The sequence below is a fragment of the Caretta caretta genome, chromosome 3, assembly GCF_965140235.1.
Source record: "Caretta caretta isolate rCarCar2 chromosome 3, rCarCar1.hap1, whole genome shotgun sequence".
Classification (NCBI taxonomy): Eukaryota; Metazoa; Chordata; order Testudines; family Cheloniidae; genus Caretta; species Caretta caretta.
The window spans coordinates 125,093,391-125,112,889 of record NC_134208.1 but is presented as its reverse complement, the minus strand read 5'-3'; the positions used below and the strand labels follow the sequence as shown (position 1 = coordinate 125,112,889).

The window sequence follows — 19,499 nt, the reverse complement described above, 5'->3', positions numbered from 1 at the left end:
GCAAATTTTCAATTAGACAACCCTCTTTACCCATCCCCCTACTGAAGCCATCACAATTTACAATGCTTTATTATTGGATGTAAGTCAAGTATCTACTGTCTCTGTCCCTATGAAATAAAAACAATCGGCACTTCATTTGAATGTTACAGTGAGACATTTTGTCTTATTCAGCCATAAGCATCTGCCTGCACTGAGGGTAAGGTGTAGACTACAGATAAAACCATGAGATTAATTCAGGTTTGCCTCTCAGTGTTTTGAGAAAATAAATCATATTTATTATTTCATTTATGTAATGCACCTCCCACCCCTACAATGCTCACTGTTATCTGGCTACTGCTAATACTAGCAAAGCTACTGACTTATGTCTTGGGACCCTGCTCCATTGTGCTCACATTTTAAATGCTGTTTATGAAAGCCACTTGTACTGCTGTAATTAAGGTCTAACGGTGACTCCATTAAAAACACCTATCTGCAAGGGTTTATAACTCCACCATAAAATTTTGCTCCAGGCTGAATGTAGCTAAGAGGTATTTTTTTTCCACATTAACATGAGCCGAGAACAGAACATTAGCCTTAATTTAGCATTTCTTAACCTTCATGAGTTTGAACACATTACTTGAATGTATCATAGTGATACCTGAAGTTAAGGTTGTCTGATATTTTCCATTATAAGACCTATTTTCAGTTGCTTCTAACTTTTCCAGACTAATTGTTTGGGCTGAAATTTTCTGTGTTGTCTCTGCTTCAGATTGAAGTTTTATAGACAGTTTCAGCAAAAGTTCCTCAGCTGTTTAAGAATGAGGTTAGGGAAAACTGTGTTTTCCCAATCTAAAAAAAAAAATCTTACAGGTATTTAACTGAGAAGCTTTAGTACTTCCATGTTTTAGAGCAGAGACTTGAAGTTTGGCTGTGTTGGGGGTAAATGTCACCCTGGCAGGAGGCGTTTTTTGACATTACTGTGAACATCTATACAAATTTGGTGGAGTACAAATGGCTGAAAATGTCAGCTAAATGCAGCCTGCATTGAGCATGTTCCAGCTCAGGGCCTTTCTCTGCAATTGCTCCTTCTTCGTGCTAGGGGTACGGTGGAGCATGACAACAAAACAGAGGAGGGCAAATCTCGTTGCTGTGCTCTCAGTGCCGAGCTGCTCATGCACGCGAAGAGTGGAGGAAAAAGGAGGGAACATCCTGACTAGAATGTAGAGGGATAAGAAGCAGAGGGAGGGACAGGCTGGGTGGGGAGACGCAAGATGGGACAACAGGAACAAACAGGAAATAAGAACATGCTAGGCAGGACAGGAATATATAGAGGAGCAAGGGGAACAGGCTACGGCAGACTGGAAGGAAGAGTCTGTAACCCCTCAAGAACACTGCCACCAGAACCTAGTCTAGAACCCAGGAGTCTTGAGTCACACCTTTTCTCTGCTGTCTAGCAAATAGCTATGAAGCCCACTGGCAGAGTATGGCTCTCATCCCACTATAATGACTCATCCATATAAAGGATGACAGCCTATTACTTCTATGATAATGTATATGCTCAAGGGGGCTGAATTAAGGCTGCACAGGCATTGCAAAACTTGAATGCTCAACTTTGTAACCTTAATAATGCAGGAGTGTTGTTTTTTCGGGGGGGGGGGGAGTATGCATAATATATTTATAATTGCACTTTTCACATGCTGACACTTAGAGCCGAGCAGTAAGTAGCTATACATCACCCTGCAGAAGCAAAGTTGTTTTTCTTGATCTGAAAATGACAAAGATAAGGCTGCCCACATAATCTTAACTTTATTCCCTTGTTAGAATGCATTACGATATTAGTCTTTAATTACACACGACCATGAAGTATTTTTTCCTGCAGGATCCCTGCTTCATTCAGTCGAATGGTATCCAAAGAGATGTGACCATGTCATTCAGTTTGTAGCCCCAGGTCTTATTTAACATACTATCCAAATCCTGCTCTGAATACAAAATTATTAATTTCCTCATGGACATTTCAAACTACGCTCCCAGAATATCCGAGTGCTTCACAAACATTAACGAATTTAATTTCCAAACACCCCTGTGAGGTGAAAGAGTGGTATTATCCCCATTTTACAGATGGAGAACTGAGACACAAAGATATTAAAGCCAAAATTGTTAAGCGTTTAATAGGTTTGCATGTCCACTTTGAGACATTTAAGACCTGTTTTTTCAGAGTCCTTAGCATATTTATAGTACTTTATATGTTCAGTGCACAGCTCCTATTGACTTCACTTGCAGCTGTGATTGCTTAGCTCTTCTGCAAATCAAAACCCAAGTGTTTCAAGTTGAGCACCCAGGAAACAAGGATCATACAATTAGTGACCACATATGAAAATTTTGATTTAAGTGACACCTAACATCATAGAAACTCTGTGGCGGAGGCAGGGATAGAAACCAGTTCTCCAAGGTAGGATTCAGCTGTCTTAACCATCAGATCACCCTTAAGGCAACTTTAATTCTGGGATTTCCTAACTTTTTATTCAGGTGCAAAGTCAAGCATTGGTGTTCTTTTGCGAGAGAGAGAGAGAGATAAAGTAAACTAACAACTCCCACCTCCGAAAAAAATCCATTATAGAATATCACTGACACCTACATGGGTCATCATCAGGGCGGGACTCTTTAGATTCACCACACAAACCTCTGCCACTTAAGCTAATGGAGTAACTGATAGCAGTAATGGGTTCTCACCCTCTGTGTGGACCAGAGCTAGATGGGATGGAACACCTTGCCAATGCGTTTCACAAATAGTTGCGGACAGCAGCAGAATGGGGAGACTTGGGAATCCTGGCTTCCATTCCAGGCACTGGAGGGGAATATGCACTAGGAGGCAGATACTTTTGCCCATTGCCTCCAAACTTGACCCCTGACTGTCCTCTCTCTTCCCCACCCTTGGCTCCTCATCCCAGTCCTATTCTCCTTGCCTGGGCAATTACAGCTTCCACTCTTCAGGCTTCTCATCCCAGAACCAGTCTTTTTGCCCCTCCATAGTCCCCATCACGTTCCCAGTTTCCTTGACCAGCCAGCTCAGTTCCCCTCTTCCTACCACTCTCTCTTCCTCCCCCCAACCCTAGTCCCAGTTTCCACACCCACCCCAACTTCCAGTCCCAGTTTCCTTCACTCCCCTCACAGCCTCTAGTCCCAATATCCCACACCCTCAGGCTCCTTTTCCCAATCTACTCCCTCCACTCACTTCCCCATTCCAGCTCTTGACCCTCTGCATTCAAATCAGGCAGCTACCTCCTCTATATTTCCTAGGCCCAGCAGGGGTCATCAACAGCCCAGAAGAGACTCCCTGATTTCAGTTCTGGTGCCCAGCCTGCAGCAACCCAGAGCTGCAATTGCAGGTCAAGCCCTGCTCACAACCATGTAGCCCCAGGATGGAGCATGTTCTGTGCAGATGGAATCTTCAGGATATTTACCTGCAGTCTTACAAGTGTCTTCTGAGCATGTATAAACTGTGTTTTTCCCCCAAAGACTTATAACTTGGCCAAATTTGGGCAGATTTTCCACAGGGATAGCAAAAGGCTTTTCCCTGACACAAAGATCACTCCCCTGCCAAATTTCAAGCCCCTGCTCCAAAGCAAATGCAGGGGAGGGAGGAGCACAGGGCGGGGAGAGACTAGAGCAAAAGTTTCCCCCCTAGACTCATTATCAAACAGCTGAACCATTTTGGCTGAAACTACAGAAGTAATATTCAGTCTCAGGCAGACACCCAGCATGGAAAATTTCAGCTCAAATGGTTAAGGTTTGGCCATGTTATAAGCAACTGAAAACAGGATCTTATAATGAGAAGTGTCAGGCAACCTTAATAGGCACTGCTATCAGCCTTTCCTATAATTATATTCTACCCTCAATCCACACTTACAACTTGGACAGTTGCACAAAGAGAGAAGCAAATGGTCATTCACATAATGGAAACTCCCAACTCTAACTACAACAATTCAATGTGATTTAAAAAAAATACATTTTAACATTTTTAATTAATCATAAGAATGTGGCACAAGATGTTAAAATGCAGGCACGTGCCTTGCATTCTAGCGATCAGTTACATGCCCTTTATTAAGTATTCAATTAGTATTATGGCATCGGGGTGGGTTTGGTTTCTAAGGTTCTTAACTGTTACTTTTTTGGGAGATGGAGACAAGTGGCTGTCTCTCAGTGAAGGACTAGAAAAATAAAAGGAGAGTTTTATCAATAGTTTTGATCTAGCCAGCCAGCATGATCCAATGTCAATTGAATGCCATGTCAGAGTTTTGCCTCCTTCTAAATTGATTAAATCTAGAGTCTGAATGAGTCTGTATGCTATAACTGCATGGTGGTTCCCCATTTAAGAAAATGTGTACTAAACTCCATGTTCATTAGAGGTCATTGAGATCCATATTCAGCTTTTTTGGCAGAATTCAACTGTGACAGTACTTAAAAACAGACACTTTCCTGGAAAAATTATGCCAGCTACATTGTTTAATTTTCCAAATCACCTGTAATTAGAGCTGTGCGAAAAAGAGGGTCTAAACCTCCCGGAGATTCATGTAAACCTCTTCTCCTGTTTGGGTCCAGATGGAGGTGCCATGCCTCACCTTATCCTAGCCTAAGTTTTGAATTTAATGTTTGTGGGGGGAAGGGAGGAACCCTCAAACCTTAAAGCAAAATTCAATCAAAACTGCTGAGTTCCATTGCAGTAAGTTTTTTCACTCCAAAACATTGCTAAAGAGGAGCAAGCACTTTTTGCCATTACTGTGAACATCCACACAAGTTTGGAAGTGAAAATGTAAACTAACTCAGGTTCATTTGAAACTGGGGACAGCCTCACTGGTTTTTGTACTGCTTGCCAGTGAAAAGTTTGACATATTCCCCCACACACACACACTTTGGACCAACGTTCCTTGTATGCTGCATGGCCACGCAGTGATCTTGTAACTACCATACACATCACACGGCTGAGAGCGCATCCAACAGCTAGCTCCCACTTTGCATGCTAGGCCTTCATGCCTACCAAAATCACAGTGGCTCCTCTCGGCACTGGGAAGCCAGAGCGGGATGGACCCCAGGCTTGCCAGCAGGAAGAAGGAGGCAGGGGCTCTGGGGAGAGAATGGTCAGGGGCTGTCTCTAGGGCTTAGATGAGGGAGCAAGGGTGGCCAGTGGCTGGGTATTTCCCCAGAGCTGGCAACCCTAGGACAGCCTAACCCAAAAGGCTTGCAAGCCCTAGTGAAAATTTGGTCTGATCAGGTGCTGGGCTAGAAAGATGTTCTGAAACCAAAGGAGTTTGGTATTTCAGTTGTGTTGTAAACATTTTACACAGTTCATGCCAGGTTTATGCTCAGGAATAGCCCTGATTCAGCCACTGGTGGCCAGCAAGTTGGGCTAAACATAGATTAGTTCAATCATTGCACTCCCACGCTTGCCTTTGCCTGGAATTAGTGGTCAGCACTGCTGCAAGGACACAGACTGCTGCTCACCGGTGGCTGAATCAGGGCTATTTCAAGTGTAAACATGCTCTAAAGGTTTACTGCCTTGATGTCAAAAAATCACCTAGGAGTGTTGCTGTGAGAACCAGTGCATTGACTTTTAGTGGTAAAGAGATCAGATACTCAAAGGGAAAAGACAGGCAGGGAGGCTGGAGGTGGAGAGAGAGAGAGAACAGTTTAATAAATTCCATGTCATAGTGGAAAAACAAGTAATTAAACACAATTTATCAGTAAGCCAATTTTTCTGTCTCCTGGCTACCTACTTAGTTCTACTTTCAATAAATTGGCTAGTCATTCTTGTATTTGCTGCTGCTTACACATGTTTTTATGGTTCAACTTCAGTGATGCCATATCAGTCCTTTGCTAGTTCAAGTTACATGAGTCCCACAGCTCTGGGACTTGTTAGATAAGGACAGACAGGGAGGGAGCCTAAAGACAAGTGCAATACTAAAGCAGTTAAAGATTTCAGTAATACATTTCTATTTCCTGTAATTTTAGACAGTGTAAATTCAACCCTCTGTCCTCCTGTATTGAAGTTTCTCCTTGAAAAGAAAGGACTTCTGAGGGAGAACACCTACTGCAGATTGTTTTGATGTTTCACTCATCCAGGGAAGACCTTCTTTATGATAATCATATCTATCTTCTAAATTACAGAATATCAACATGGTTGTCATTTTCCAGCTTACACCATAAACTGTAAACCTCAGTGGGTAATTTTCCTGAATGGAATATGTGAAATTTCTCCATAGGTTTATATCTACCTCCTGGATCTATCTATTTATATAGCAATGTATATAATTTACTGCTTCCTTTAAAAAAAAAATCTCACACATAACCCAGAGAACAAAGACAAGCCTGTTGTAAATATCATTTTCAGGCTAAGTGGAAGGTTGTGATATTAGATGTCATATCCCCCTACAACACCCCCTCCAAATATTTGGAGACTGTATTAGCTTTTTTTAAAAGGGGGGGGGTATACCACATCTTTGAGACAAATTTTATGGCTCGCTGAATGATATGTGTGCTTTTTATGTTTATGAAACTACCATCTAGCAAAAAATAGCAGCCTAATATTTTGACATGAAGGTCATTTGAAAGTTTTACTGCCTGCAAGCCTGATCCATTTTGTTGACAAAAGGCTCTCTCAGGGCTCTTTAAGATGCCCCAACCTGCTTGACTTTCTCTCTGTCTAGCATTTCTGTTTCCTCTACTCACCCCCTCCCACCAGCCTAATTATCAGCTCATTATGACTGTCCTAATGAATTATGTTACAGCATTAAGAAAGGGATTGGAATAAATGCTCATTTAAGTCTGAGGAGGAGGGACAGATAGTGTTGATAGAAGCAGTAATCTCTGCCTGCAGCAGCTAACTTGATCTGACCAAGCTAAACTCAGTCCACCCCTTCACCCCCCGACCATAAAAAAAAAAACCCATAAATATTTCAGCTGAAATGAATTTTAGATGGATATAAACATGCTCTTGGGAGGAATTGGCTTCCTAATGCTCATTGGCTCCACAGAAAGAAATTCTCTAGAAGGTTATGCCGTGTGCATGTCTGAGCGTAGGCTCTGGCTGGTACTATCTGTGCAGGCGTGAGTGTACAGGAAGGAGAAGGGTGGAGAAGAACACACTATATTCATTGAGTCTGATCAAAGGACAACCCAAATGGATTCAGTGGCAACTAATAGTAGTACTTAAAACTGCCTCTCTCTCAATTTGGTCTTCTTATGAAATTAGACAGAACACCCCCTCGCCCATTTTATTTCACTCTCCATAACTTATGTTAGCTCTTCCAAGTTTTCTATTAGCAATGAAATTTCTTCCTCTTGCCTTCAAGTGATCCCTTGCCTTAGATGAAAGCTAGAATTAATAAGCAAATGGTGGTGCTATATTTTAAAGTCTTGGCTGTCTATTTTTTTTTAAATGCTGTGTCTTTTTATTCAGAATCTCATCAAGGTATCCTTTGAGATATTATGCCTCCTAATTTACAGATGTCCTTGACTTTGATGCTTGAAGTTTTATAGCGTTGTCCCATTTTAAAAAGACCAATTTTACATTTTATTAATACTTTTATTTTTACTACATTCAACACACACTGATTTCTGACCTTTAGCTCTAGTCCCTTCAACAGATTTCACTGACTCAAATAGCTCTTCTACATGTCTGCTTTTCTGAGAACTGGCTCTTTTGATTATCATTAGTGTTTATTTATGTAGAGCTAAATCCTGAAATCCATACTTAGTTACTCAGTCCTCAGTCAGGCAACAATTCTGCTTGAGTAAGTACTCAGGAAACACTGATGAAGGATTTCAGAATTTGATCCAAAGCATCAGTTTAGCTGGCACTGTACAATACGTACCATAAGCCAAAAAAAGAGTCTGTACTTTGAAGACCTCACATTCCAAGTAGACACCATGACCCAGAACAAAAAGCAAAGAGAAGACTACTGCACGAAACCTTTGTATGTACCGTTATTTTAATTATATACCTTTGGCTCATCATAGTTTTATGTTGTTATACATAGGCCATAATCCAGCAACATTTATTCATGTGAGTAGCCCTTTGGAGTTCAACAGGAGCAAACACATGCATGTTTGCAGAATCAGGTCCCTGGTTTGTAAGTAAGTGTGTAGATTAAATAGAAAATATTTAACATCGGAGACAGATGAGACCATAACCTGACCTCCTGACATTCCGTATTATGAGAGCTCTACGTAATTAACTTCAGATTTGATGAAGAATCATTAAAAGCCAACCAGTTAATAGTGATTGCTGAATTAGCCTCTGGTTACTTTATGTGTTGCATTTTTTCAAGACTCAATTTGAAGATGGCACGATTCCCTGAAGAAGACAACAGCAGAAAGCTTATTGTTAGAGAAGTGTTAAAACTTTGCCCATATTGTATTTTTTAAATGGATTCATTGTCACTAAGCAAGAGTAAATATCCATGCAAGCCTATTAGCGGACATTTCTATGCAAACTTCAGAACCTTTTTAGCAGCAAAAGTAATAATTTAAGCTGTCTCTTCAAATAAGAGGCCATAGACAACCAAGGGCCTCTGTGTTTTTTAAGAGCTGTCAGTAATTGGCTACTTTCTTAGCAAATGCTCAGCTCCTTTGACGCAGCTTGCACTCTTAAAAGCAGCTACTTCCAGCAAAGACTGTTTGAAGGGTTTTTTCCCCCCATGCACCAGAATTTAGGAAACTGCAGCAACTAACTCCTATTCTACATGCACTCACTACCCTCTACCCCCAGAATTGGGTGTGTATTTATACAGAGTATATATTGTATATACACAATATTAAAGAGAGGCATTTTCCACAATAAAAGACAAGCTAACAGCCAAGCAGTAGATTAGTCTTATCACTCTTCTGCAGTAACCAGGGGGAGAGAGAGGGAAAGAGAGCAAAGCAATTTCTGCCAGAGCAGCAGATGACAAAGCTGTTGCCTGACAAACAAAAAATAAAGTGAGTTTTCCCTCTCTTTCTCCAACTCATTCCCCCTTCAGCTTCCTGTTTGTTTGGTAAGTTTGGCCTTTTGTCTTTTTTGCTTTAAAAAAAGACAAAGACGTGACCGAAGTGGAAGAGGAAGAACAGGAGTGGGAAATGTCCCCCACCCTCCTTTATTGAGCTAAGCAAAAGCATGTCACCAGTGGAATGACAGAAGCCATCAAGCACCTGACAGGAAGGCAGGCGGGTGAATTGGGCGGACACGATATCGGCTAGGGCCATCAGCACGTTCTGCTGCCTATCAGTGCTGTGCCTGGCAGCTGTGGAGATACATTTCGATAAAAGCAGCCAGCAATCATTGATAACAAGTCCCTCAAATGTCAGGCAGCACAAAGGGCAGCATTGATTGCTGCTGTACAGCCCGCCTTTCCTTTTCTTTGGCGCTCTATTTTCCCCCCCTCTTTTTAATATAGCAAAGACTCTGGCTGGGATAATCTGTCTGCAGAAAAGGCCATTGTGCTGCTACACGCATTGTGTTAGTCACTAAATAGAATTTATCAACATTTCTCCAATTCCCTTTTCTTCCCCCTCCCCTTCTTTCTCCATTTCCCGTCTGCTCCCCAGCCGCTTCCTCTCAGCTATTGGTATGATCAATGCAGGGACAGACAGCAACTCCCAGACCAGACAGATGGGGCCCTGGTAGCCTACCGCAGTTTTGGACGGGCATCCAAAGCTAGAGCTTTCATGTACCCTGTAAAACAGAACAAGCAGAGTACGTCTCTAACCCTTTTTATCACAAGGATTGCCTTGAAAACATAAAGCCAATCAGGGTTTGAATGTTTGCGCCACTGATTTTTTCCATGAAGATTATAGATTTTTATACCACACATCACCAGAATATCCGAGCACCTTCCTATATTGCATTAAGCAATGTGACTGCACAGGTCACGTGTCTGTTCTCTCAGCCTCACCCCAGAGAGAGAGGCATTTAGAGTGGAGTGTCCTGTTTTGCTAGGGATTTGTTCAATGTACCCATTGCTATGTGGTTACATTAGAGAAGGCCAGGTCTAAGAAATGCACCTAGTATGGAAAGTGGTGAAGTTTGGGATAGTCACTGGAGCCTATGTTGCCGAGGCGACATACTGCAGCATTTTGTACTAGTTTGAGTTTCCTAAGCGCTGAAGATTTCATTCCCAGGTGCATCACATTGCTGTAGTCCAGTCAAGAGGTTACAAAGGCATAAATAACTGAGGCCAGGTCTTTGTTCATGAGGATGGGACAGAGTCTCCTAGCCAACTGGAGATGGTAGAAAGCATTACTCACAGCTGCTGCAACACAATACCTCATCATCAGCAAGGATTCCAAGAGTACTCCTAGACTCCACAAATACATTCTTCTGTCCACCACCATCACCTCTGCTTGGGTTAGTTTTGATTCATCCCCCTCGCCCCCTGTTATCCAAGTCCGGCCCTTGGGTCCTGTGAAAACTCACAGCCAGTGGTCCCTCAACTTTTTGTGAAACAGACCAATTCACAGCACCACGTAGGCTGCAGCTGCTGCTGTCATTAGGGCCATCACTCCACTAGGAGTTCTATCCCAGCCAGCTGTCTGCAGCTGACCCAGCTTCTCTGCCTAGCAGCTGGGGTGGCCTCTTTTCATCAGTGCTGGGTGAGGGAAAACAGCTTCACGGGGAGATGTGTGACCTGGTGTAGTGAACTAAGGATAGAATTGAGACCAGAGGATTCCTGCCTTATCACCAATGCCCTCTGTAGACTTCTTTGAACTCTTCCTCCATTTCCCCATCTGTAAAATGGGCATAATATGTAACTTCCATGCCCATCTCTGAGGAGGAGCTGCAGTGACCAACCAGTTGATGTTTGTAACATGCTATATTAATGCTAAAGTTCATCAGAATGTCCACAAAAACTGAGTAGCTCTATACCTCCAGCTTATTTTCAAGCTTCTCCCTTTACCACAAGGCTATCCTCCTTTTTAGTGACAAACTATGAAAGGTCATGTCTATTATAGAGAGAGGCTCAATGGTCAGGCATGTGCTCTGCACTCAGCTTAATCCTCTCTTTTCTTTTTTACTGATGTGAATTTCAAGCCAAGTTTTGGCTTTAATAATGAGGAGATTGTTCCCAGCTATTAAAAAAAAAGTACAATCCTTGACACTTATAATCACCATTTTAATTATTATAATTTTAGAACTTGTACTTTGTCAATAATAGGGCTCAAACAAAAAGTATAGTGCCCGAGAGAGCTAAATTAAAAGTGGTTTTGTTTCAGATGTTTGCTATAATTTTGGCTATTTGATCTGATGCAGTTTTATGCTTTTATTGTTTTAGCTGTTAGTGTTTTGCATGTAAAACCTTTCCACGGGGGATGACACACATTGAGGGCCACACCCAATTCCCAGGACACATCCCAAGTAACCACCCATGCTGTGGGCACTCGTGAGACAGGCAGAAATCCTCCTCAGGGACCACAGAGTAGCTGCTGAACTGAGCCACAACCACTAATGCAATCTCTAACCTGCAGCAGTACTTGTGGCTCCTATACCAATTTGTACAGGGATAGAAGGAAATTCCCAGAAGATCCATGCAGTGATAGATCCACCGGCTCCCCACACTCTCCGTGTGAGCAGCAGAGCTCTGTAAAGCACCAGGGGTAAAGACCACTGGCCCAGGGCTGTGACATTCCAGACCTCTTCTTTCCGTGCACAGTGGAACCATATTTTGTTCCATAGCTGCCAGGGGATGTCCACAGTAAGAAAAGGTAGAATTTGCCTCTTAATAAAAACCATTATTGATTCAGGAGGGTGTCAGGGGCAAGGCCGAGGGATGTTCTGGTTCAAGGAAATGAAAATTTGCAGTTTGAAAGATCATTGGATGATGCTGTCTAAAGACAAGTTTACAACTGGGGAATGGAAGGAGAGAATGTGTCTTTTCAGAAGTGGTTGCTTTGATCAGAGTCATTCACTCTGAAGAATGGAATATTGAATTCCTTTTGTAGTCAGCCCAGGCTTAAACAGTTTTGAGTCTGGCTGCAGTTTGTGGATTTGTGAAACATAAGTAACCCTCCCACCTTCCCTCCTCCTTTCTTCCTTGACTGAGGGACTTTCAGAGGGCATTACACAGCTTGACCTGGGAAACAGGGCTTTGTAAACTTGTTTGGACATTGCTCATCCATGCACGCCCATGCAGTGGAGTACAGTAGAGCTACCATCACTGGTGATTTGAATGAATGTGAGCGAATCAGTGTGTGGGTATGGGGCCGGGCGGGGCGGGGGAGGGGAGGGGAAGGAAGTGACATATATTACCCAGTTTAGAATCACGATGGATTTCTGTCATTGAAGGGAAGGTACCTGAAGCAGAGATGTATTAAACTCTCCTTGATCAAGGAGAAAGTTTGCAGTTCAGCTTTCGGTACGAGCCAGTTTTCTCAATTATCCTGCGTGCCTGATAATGCTGATGTAACCAACTCTGCCAGTTTTTCCATTGCAAACCTCTATTTTCCAGAGGACTGGACGGCCTGCTATATGGCTCCTAAACAATTTGAAGAAACACTCCCAATTCCTATACCTGACAGAATCCTTGCACCCCTCTTTCTCAGCAGACACTAAGCTGCCCCATCCCTTTTTGGCTGCTTGTCTGTGTCCCTTAGCCAATACCTCACCCATGTGTGTCTCCCTTAGCAACAGCTAAGATGAGCCTTTGTTCCAAAGCTTTTCATGAGACAAGCCTGAGCATGTTTCGGTAGCCAAGCCTTTAAAAGCAGTTTCCCTCAAAGCCACCAGTACAAGTAGTAGACTGTGATCTTATTTATATTGTGAGAGCTCCTCAGACAGGGAACAAGGCCGCACTGTGCAAGTTATTGTATGCATGTATACACATACTGCAAGAGAGAATCCCTGCCCCAAAAAGCTTACAATCTAAGGCCTTGTCCACAAAATGTGACAAAACTGATCACTATAATTACACGGTTATAACTGAACTGAAAGTCTGCAGTCACACTGGTTTGTCTCAAGCAAGTCAAGCTGCTTCCTGTGTGAAAATGTTGAGCAAAACATACAAAGTTTGCCTGCAGAAGATTTTGCTTTTGCAGAAAATGCGTTTTCTGTCCCAGGAGCTGGAACTAGACTGTGGAACTCTCCCTCGCAACTAAAACACAAATATAAAACTCATCTCTTTGACTTTGCACTTTCTCAGGAAGTCCTTTGCACACAGCCCACTCACCCACTAAAAAAACAAAAAAGCAATATGAACTAATTAAAAAACTTGTCCTGCAGACTGAGGAGGAGAGAGAGAGAGAGAGAGAGCAGTTCCTTCTACTTTTAAGTATTTAGGAGGCACCAGATACTATGGAGATAGATTTCAGAGTGGTAGCCGTGTTACTCTGTATCAGCAAAAAGAACAAGGAGTACTTGTGGCACCTTAGAGACTAACAAATTTATTTGAGCATAAGCTTTCGTGGGCTAAAACCCAGTTCATCAGACCACAAAAGCTTATGCTCAAATAAATTTGTTAGTCTCTAAGGTGCCACAAATACTCTCTGTTCTTTATGGAGATAGAGGCCACCCAAGTAAATAGGATTTCAGGAGCTGACTCAGAAGTTTAATACAAAACGACAGGTCAACTATGCAGAAATATTTTCTCATTTTGTGCTTGGGGATGTAACAGCACATGTGGGGAAAAGACAGGGAAAGAGAGGAAAGGACCTGATGACAATTAAGGGTTGATGAAGAAGTTGAGATGAGAGCTATAAAGAGGGCTATGGTGGAATAGTTATGCTTGGTCAAGAAGGCATAGAGAAAAAAGAATCCAAGGAGGGATGGTAAAGAAGGGGTGGATATAAGAAAGAGTTAAAATTTCCCCACCCCCCCAGTAAATGTTAAAATATGTTTTTAAAATAGGCAAGAAAATAGCCTTGTGTTGAATCTCTACCCCCACTGCTTTGCCTGTATTAGAACTGGGCAAATGTAAACAAAAACAAAATTGCTATTAGTCAGAATTTTTAATTGAACTTGCTACCACAATAGTCATGATCCTTGTGTTTGCCTTCTGCAAACATTCAAGCCTTTGAGTTTTCTGGGCAAAAATTTCGAAGTCACATACACAAGTGTTCTCAGAAAGTAAATTTTCAAGTCAGACATGCACATTTTCACATCAAAAGATTTTATCCAACCTGTCACAACTAAATAATACAGCTCCAGTTCGGAGCATTCATGATCAATCAATTCAATAAAAATTAAATAAATATTAATAAAGAATAAATTTGAAGAAATCGTGATCTGCTTATAGTTCTTCCTGTGAGCAGAAAGAGACTATGTTTGCAGAATAATTATTCCTTGTTCACTTAGCTCTACTCTTTATGTTGTCTACTGGAGGAAATGCTCCAAGGGTGCTCTGTACCTGGCAGGAGTTGCTGGCATTTTGCAGGATCCAGCAATGTGCTGCCAAAATTTTAATGTGGTGTTCCTTCAAGGAGCTTCTGCCTCTGTCAGCAATACTTGGGACACTCCCTAGGTAAAGCATTCTTTTGCCACCCTCTAAGTAGAGCAGTTTTTTATATGCCCAGGTTCTCCAAACTCCATACTGGGGCTGGGTGGGCAGGCACTGGGGTGAAGAGAGGTAGGTTTCTGTGGCTGCAGGATTCCCACTCAAGTGCAGCAGCACCTTAGCCATTTCCTCACCATCTCTCCCTAGTATGTTCCTGCAGGAGGAAGCTGGGGACAGTTCATCCCACATGCACTCCTGTATGCACTAGTGGTGGACACAAAAGTAGGGTGAATAAGTTTCCCAAATGAAATCTGGGACCATGCAGTGGGAGAGATGGACAGGTTTTTCCTCTGACAACCTCATCCACCAACACTAATCCCTCTACTCTCAAGCCATGTTTCCCCACAAGCCATGCTGCCATCCTCCCCTCCAAGGACGCTGCCCTCTAACCATTCCCCCCAAAACCAAACCACTCAAACTCTGTTGTCCTCCCCTAGCCACATCCCTGCTCCTCTCCTGCTAGCCTGAGTGTGGTACAGCTGGCTCACTGTAAGGCTGAGCATTTTAACCAGCAAAGCCAGGCTTAGTACTTCTGGATCGTCTAGCGGTTCAGGCCTGGTACTCAGAAGAACTGGGCTCAGTTCCTTGTTCTGTCACACTCTACCTGGGACAAGGCATGTAGTGTCTCAGTCCTGCAGTTGAGAAATGAGGATAATGATGCTTCCCTATCTCACAGTCTGTTTTAAGATTAAGGAGACCGTAGAGATGATGCGACGCTCAGATACTCTGGCAATAAGGCCCATAAAGATACCCGCTGCGAAAAAGTATCCATCAAAGTCCTGTCTATCATTCCTGTGCAACTATGTACGGGATCAGGCTAAGAATTTTGTGGAGTGTCAGCATGATGTTCTTTGGAGTACACCCCAAACTTAAAGTCATTTTGTATAAATGACCATAAGGTCCCACCCAGCCTTCTGCTGCAGATGTGCTAACCACCTGCTGGTTCCTTTCACCCCTACAATCAGTTGGCATTTCCAAGGCAATCTTTCTAAGGACAAGGACCAAAAGCCTTCTTTAAATAAAGAAAAAGCTTTGTTAATAAGGGACTTGTAAGGCCCAGGAGCAGCAAAAGCTTCCTAAAAGTGGGCAGGCCACTGGTGCCCGAACCATGGTCCCCCCCCCTTCTCCCTGAGACCCTGCCCTGGCTCTGCCCATTCCCCCGAGACCCCGTCCTCATGCTGCCCATTGTCTCAAGGCCCTGCCCCCGTTCACTCCTCTCCATCCCCTCCCTCCTGTTGCTCGTCCTTGCAGCTGGTCAAAAGTGATGGGGCCATGGCCTGCTGCCTCTCCCGCAATTCTAGCGCCCCTGCCTCCTGTAGCTCATCCGTGGTAGATCAAGTCCTTAAGCCTCAATCCTACAAACCCTTTTAAACATGTGAGTAACTTCACTCACAGCAGTAGTCCTACTGAAGGCAGTGTGGCTACTCCGAAGCTTGCCGTAAAGCATGGTGTGTATGTCTTTGCAGCCCTAGGGCCTTCGAGACTGAACTCTTCGGAAGAAAGGTCCCTGACCCCACATATCTGTAGCACTACAGCTGATTTTTCAAATGCACCCTTTCTTAAAAGAAATAAAATCACCCAAAAGACCCATACAAAATAAAAATTCCACATACAAAGGAAAAAGCAGTTACATCTTTCGTTTGGCCCTCTGTGCCTATGTACAGGAAGGATTTGTTACAGAGTGGAAAGAGCCCACACTGACCCAGCCACCAATCACCCGTCCCGAGCAAATGCTCCGTGGTTCAAAAATTGATGGAGCCATCCAGTTACGTAGCTGTGAATAGTCAGGCAGTAAGACTTAACTGGTTAATAGGAGCTCAAAAGGAGGGAGGTTTAATAGGTAGCTAACTCCTGGTTTGCCTGTGATAAGAGGGGGAGAGCAGCAGCAGGGAGGAAGCAAGCTAGCTAGCTCAGGACAGCTAGAGACTCAAGGAAACTGAGATCAGATTAATATTAGGTGTGCATGAACATGCATGGGTAGGATTTTATTGGGGGTGGGAGAGAGAATGTGTGAAATTTTTATCCACTTTCTAATGCTTTATAGTCCTGTAGTGCGCCAGTTTCTGCCACAGCAGTGTCTTAGAAATACAGCCTGGTTGGGCTTTCCCTCACTCATTCTCACCACCATTTCTGTAGCTGTCACACTCTTCACCACAGCAAAGAACAAATTCCCTACCACCTGAGCAAAGATCTGACATTCTATTTCTGTCGCTCGTTCTGCTCCGACACAGATGCTAGAAATCAGAAACAAGGAGCTAAGATCAATTGCAACAAGTTAAAAAAAAAGAAAAAGAAAAGAAAATAAACATTCAGAAATCTAAAAATACAAGTGGTTTTTAACAATAAAACCCCAATTTCAAAAGAATATTCAGTTGCGGCTGGCATCTTACAAGCGGATAAAATGCTAATGTTCACAGACAGACAATGCCTCAATAAAGGAGGAGAAAGAAATTGTTCATCTCTAATCAGGGTTGATTTAGACTGCGGTGTGCCTGCTGTATCTTCTAGGCTCCTTTTCAATCCAGTCTTCTAATTGGAGTCTCAAATACAGAGAGGAAGAATGCCAATGATTCAGGTAAAACCAGAAAAGGTGTGGGCAAGACTGGACTGCAACTAGGGTGACCAGACAGCAAATGTGAAAAATTGGGATGGGAGTGGGGGCTAATAGGTGCCTATAAAAGAAAAAGACCCAAAAATCAGGACTGTCCCTATAAAAATCGGGACATCTGGTCACCCTAACTGCAACACCGTTAAAGTGAAGCCAGAGTAGCAGATCCTACCACCTAATGAGACAGGGAAGGGAGCTCTCACCTCTGAAATGCAGGCTTCATTGGCAGATTTGGCATCACGGCTGCTGTAGCTTGCAGGCAGGCATTCACTTGCTCCCCATTAAAGCAACTGGAGGAAGCCCAGCTGTGAACATCAGGCCCTGCCACTGCAAGCACAGCACAAACGCCCTGCAGCAATGCCACTATCATGGCAGCAGTGAATTGTCTGAACACCGGCAGCACAATTCTTAAGAAAACCAGCAAATATGACAGCACTCGCATATGAATCTGGAGACAAAGCAGAGAAGCTGCAGCCAGGGATTTATGAAGTGCAAGCCAAGACTGAAAAATAACATTTTGCAGAGGATTTTTTTTTAATTGTGATTGTTGGTTTCTGGTAAATTTTTGAGCAGCTTTGATGAGATGGTGGTGAAGTACTAAGCGCCAGTTGCAATCTAGTACTGTGCTGATAGACTCTCCATCAGTTCCCCACCTAGTTGTAGCTCTGCCAGCACACCTCAATGCAGAGCTTTAAACACTCCTGTCCTGGAGTTCTTTAGACATCCCAGTGCTGTGAGGGGGCTCTCCTCAGCACAGCCTGCCAAAGCAAAGTTCCCCTTCAAAACCATGATCCGACTGGACCTTTTGGTTGATATCACAGTCACACATCACCTTCCCCTATGGAAATGTCCTACAGAATCTGACAAAAAAAATTATAACTTTTCTATAGAATTTAATGGAGAATCACATCCCCACTTTAGAACTCTACTGGATGGTTAAAAAAAAACACAATGTAAAAACAAACTGGTCTATTACATTCTATAGATTTTAGAGTAATTTCTATGGAATGAACAGAGTCTGTACTTCAGACATGTTACATATGTTGTGTATTCATTACTTTTATCTGTATTTTCTTATCGCTCGTGTTTCAGATTGAACTGTAAGGTTTTTGTGGCAGGGACTTTTTTTTTTAAACATACACTCTGTGTTTTGTATTTACAGTTCTTAGTACACTAGAGCCATGATCGCCGATTAGGCCCTCCAGGCACTACTGTAACAAATAATAAAAGCAACTTTTTGTTTTTGTTTGTTAGATTCTGTAAAACTTTTCCATAAGGGGAAAAAAAATAGGGTGGCAGAGGGTATTTACTTATTTAAATCATATATTTTGGGGGAGCGGTAAAATCTTATGATGTCTTTCAAGTATTTAAAATTCATCAGAAAAGCTATGACTAAAGATTCACACCTCCAGGAGTTCAGGATTCTATTGATATCACAAAACCATTAGAGCATCAGTCATTACCATGATGTTATTAAAATCCATTAGCAGGTGTATAGGCAGATTATAGCTTCATTTTCTTTCTAGTATATATACTCTATATAGTATGTAGAGTCCTATCACTTTAAAAATGCAATCAAGCTGCATCTTCCACAGAAATGCTGCAGTTATCTTGGACGCACCCTTTCAGAGGAGTGAGTCCCTAGAGGCAACTTGTGAAGTTTGATTGGCAGATTTTGTAAGAGACTAGTTTAGTCAAATAGATCTTTATAATTGAGACTGGAGCTTTGAAAGCAACCACAGGGACTCGCTTCTTGGAGGGAGCAAATCCAAGCTGGGGGACAGGATTCGGCTACTCCTGCATGAGCCTACAAATGTCAGCACATTGTCCCAGCAAGACATGACATTGATGTGATAGAAGAGGCTTCGCTTCAACTGGGCCAGAATCAGGGCCGGCTCCACAGTTTTTGCCGCCCCAAGCAGTGAAAAAAACTGCCACCATGGACAGCAAAAGGGAGAAGCTGCCGCCAAACTGCCGCAGCAGCCGGCAGGACTGAGGGGCTGCCGCCGATTGCCGCCGCCCCTTGCTAACTGCTGCCCCAAGCACCTGCTTGGAACGCTGGTGCCTGGAGCTGGCCCTGGTCAGAATAGACGTGTTTCCTATTGGCAAGACAGAGTTGAATTCCTGAAGCAGAATTCAAATTTAGAGGAGAAAGGCTGTGTGAAAATCTGAATATCGCCAAGAGCCCCCTAACATCTGAATGCAAAGTTGAAATCCTGTCAACTTGTCAATGAAAAGACAGCAAATAGATTGTGAACCCCTTGGCTTGGGTCTTCTTCTGTTTCTTGTACAGAAGTGAGAACCCTGTCACTATTTAAATATAAATAAAACAAAGAATGGCAACAATATGGTGAAACTTTTCCAGATATCTAAGAAAACGTAACAGAAAATGT

General features: G+C 42.9%; 1 long non-coding RNA gene across 2 annotated transcripts in view; it reads right to left on the bottom strand.

Moving 5' to 3' along the window:
• LOC125633977 (uncharacterized) overlaps positions 1–17,488 on the bottom strand; it is a 173,574-nt gene extending 156,086 nt beyond the window's left edge. For both annotated transcript variants that reach the window (XR_007355750.2, XR_007355753.2), the window contains exon 1: positions 17,310–17,488. This is a non-coding gene — a long non-coding RNA (uncharacterized LOC125633977). The remainder of the gene's footprint in view (positions 1–17,309) is intronic.
• Between the last annotated feature and the right edge of the window lie 2,011 nt (positions 17,489–19,499).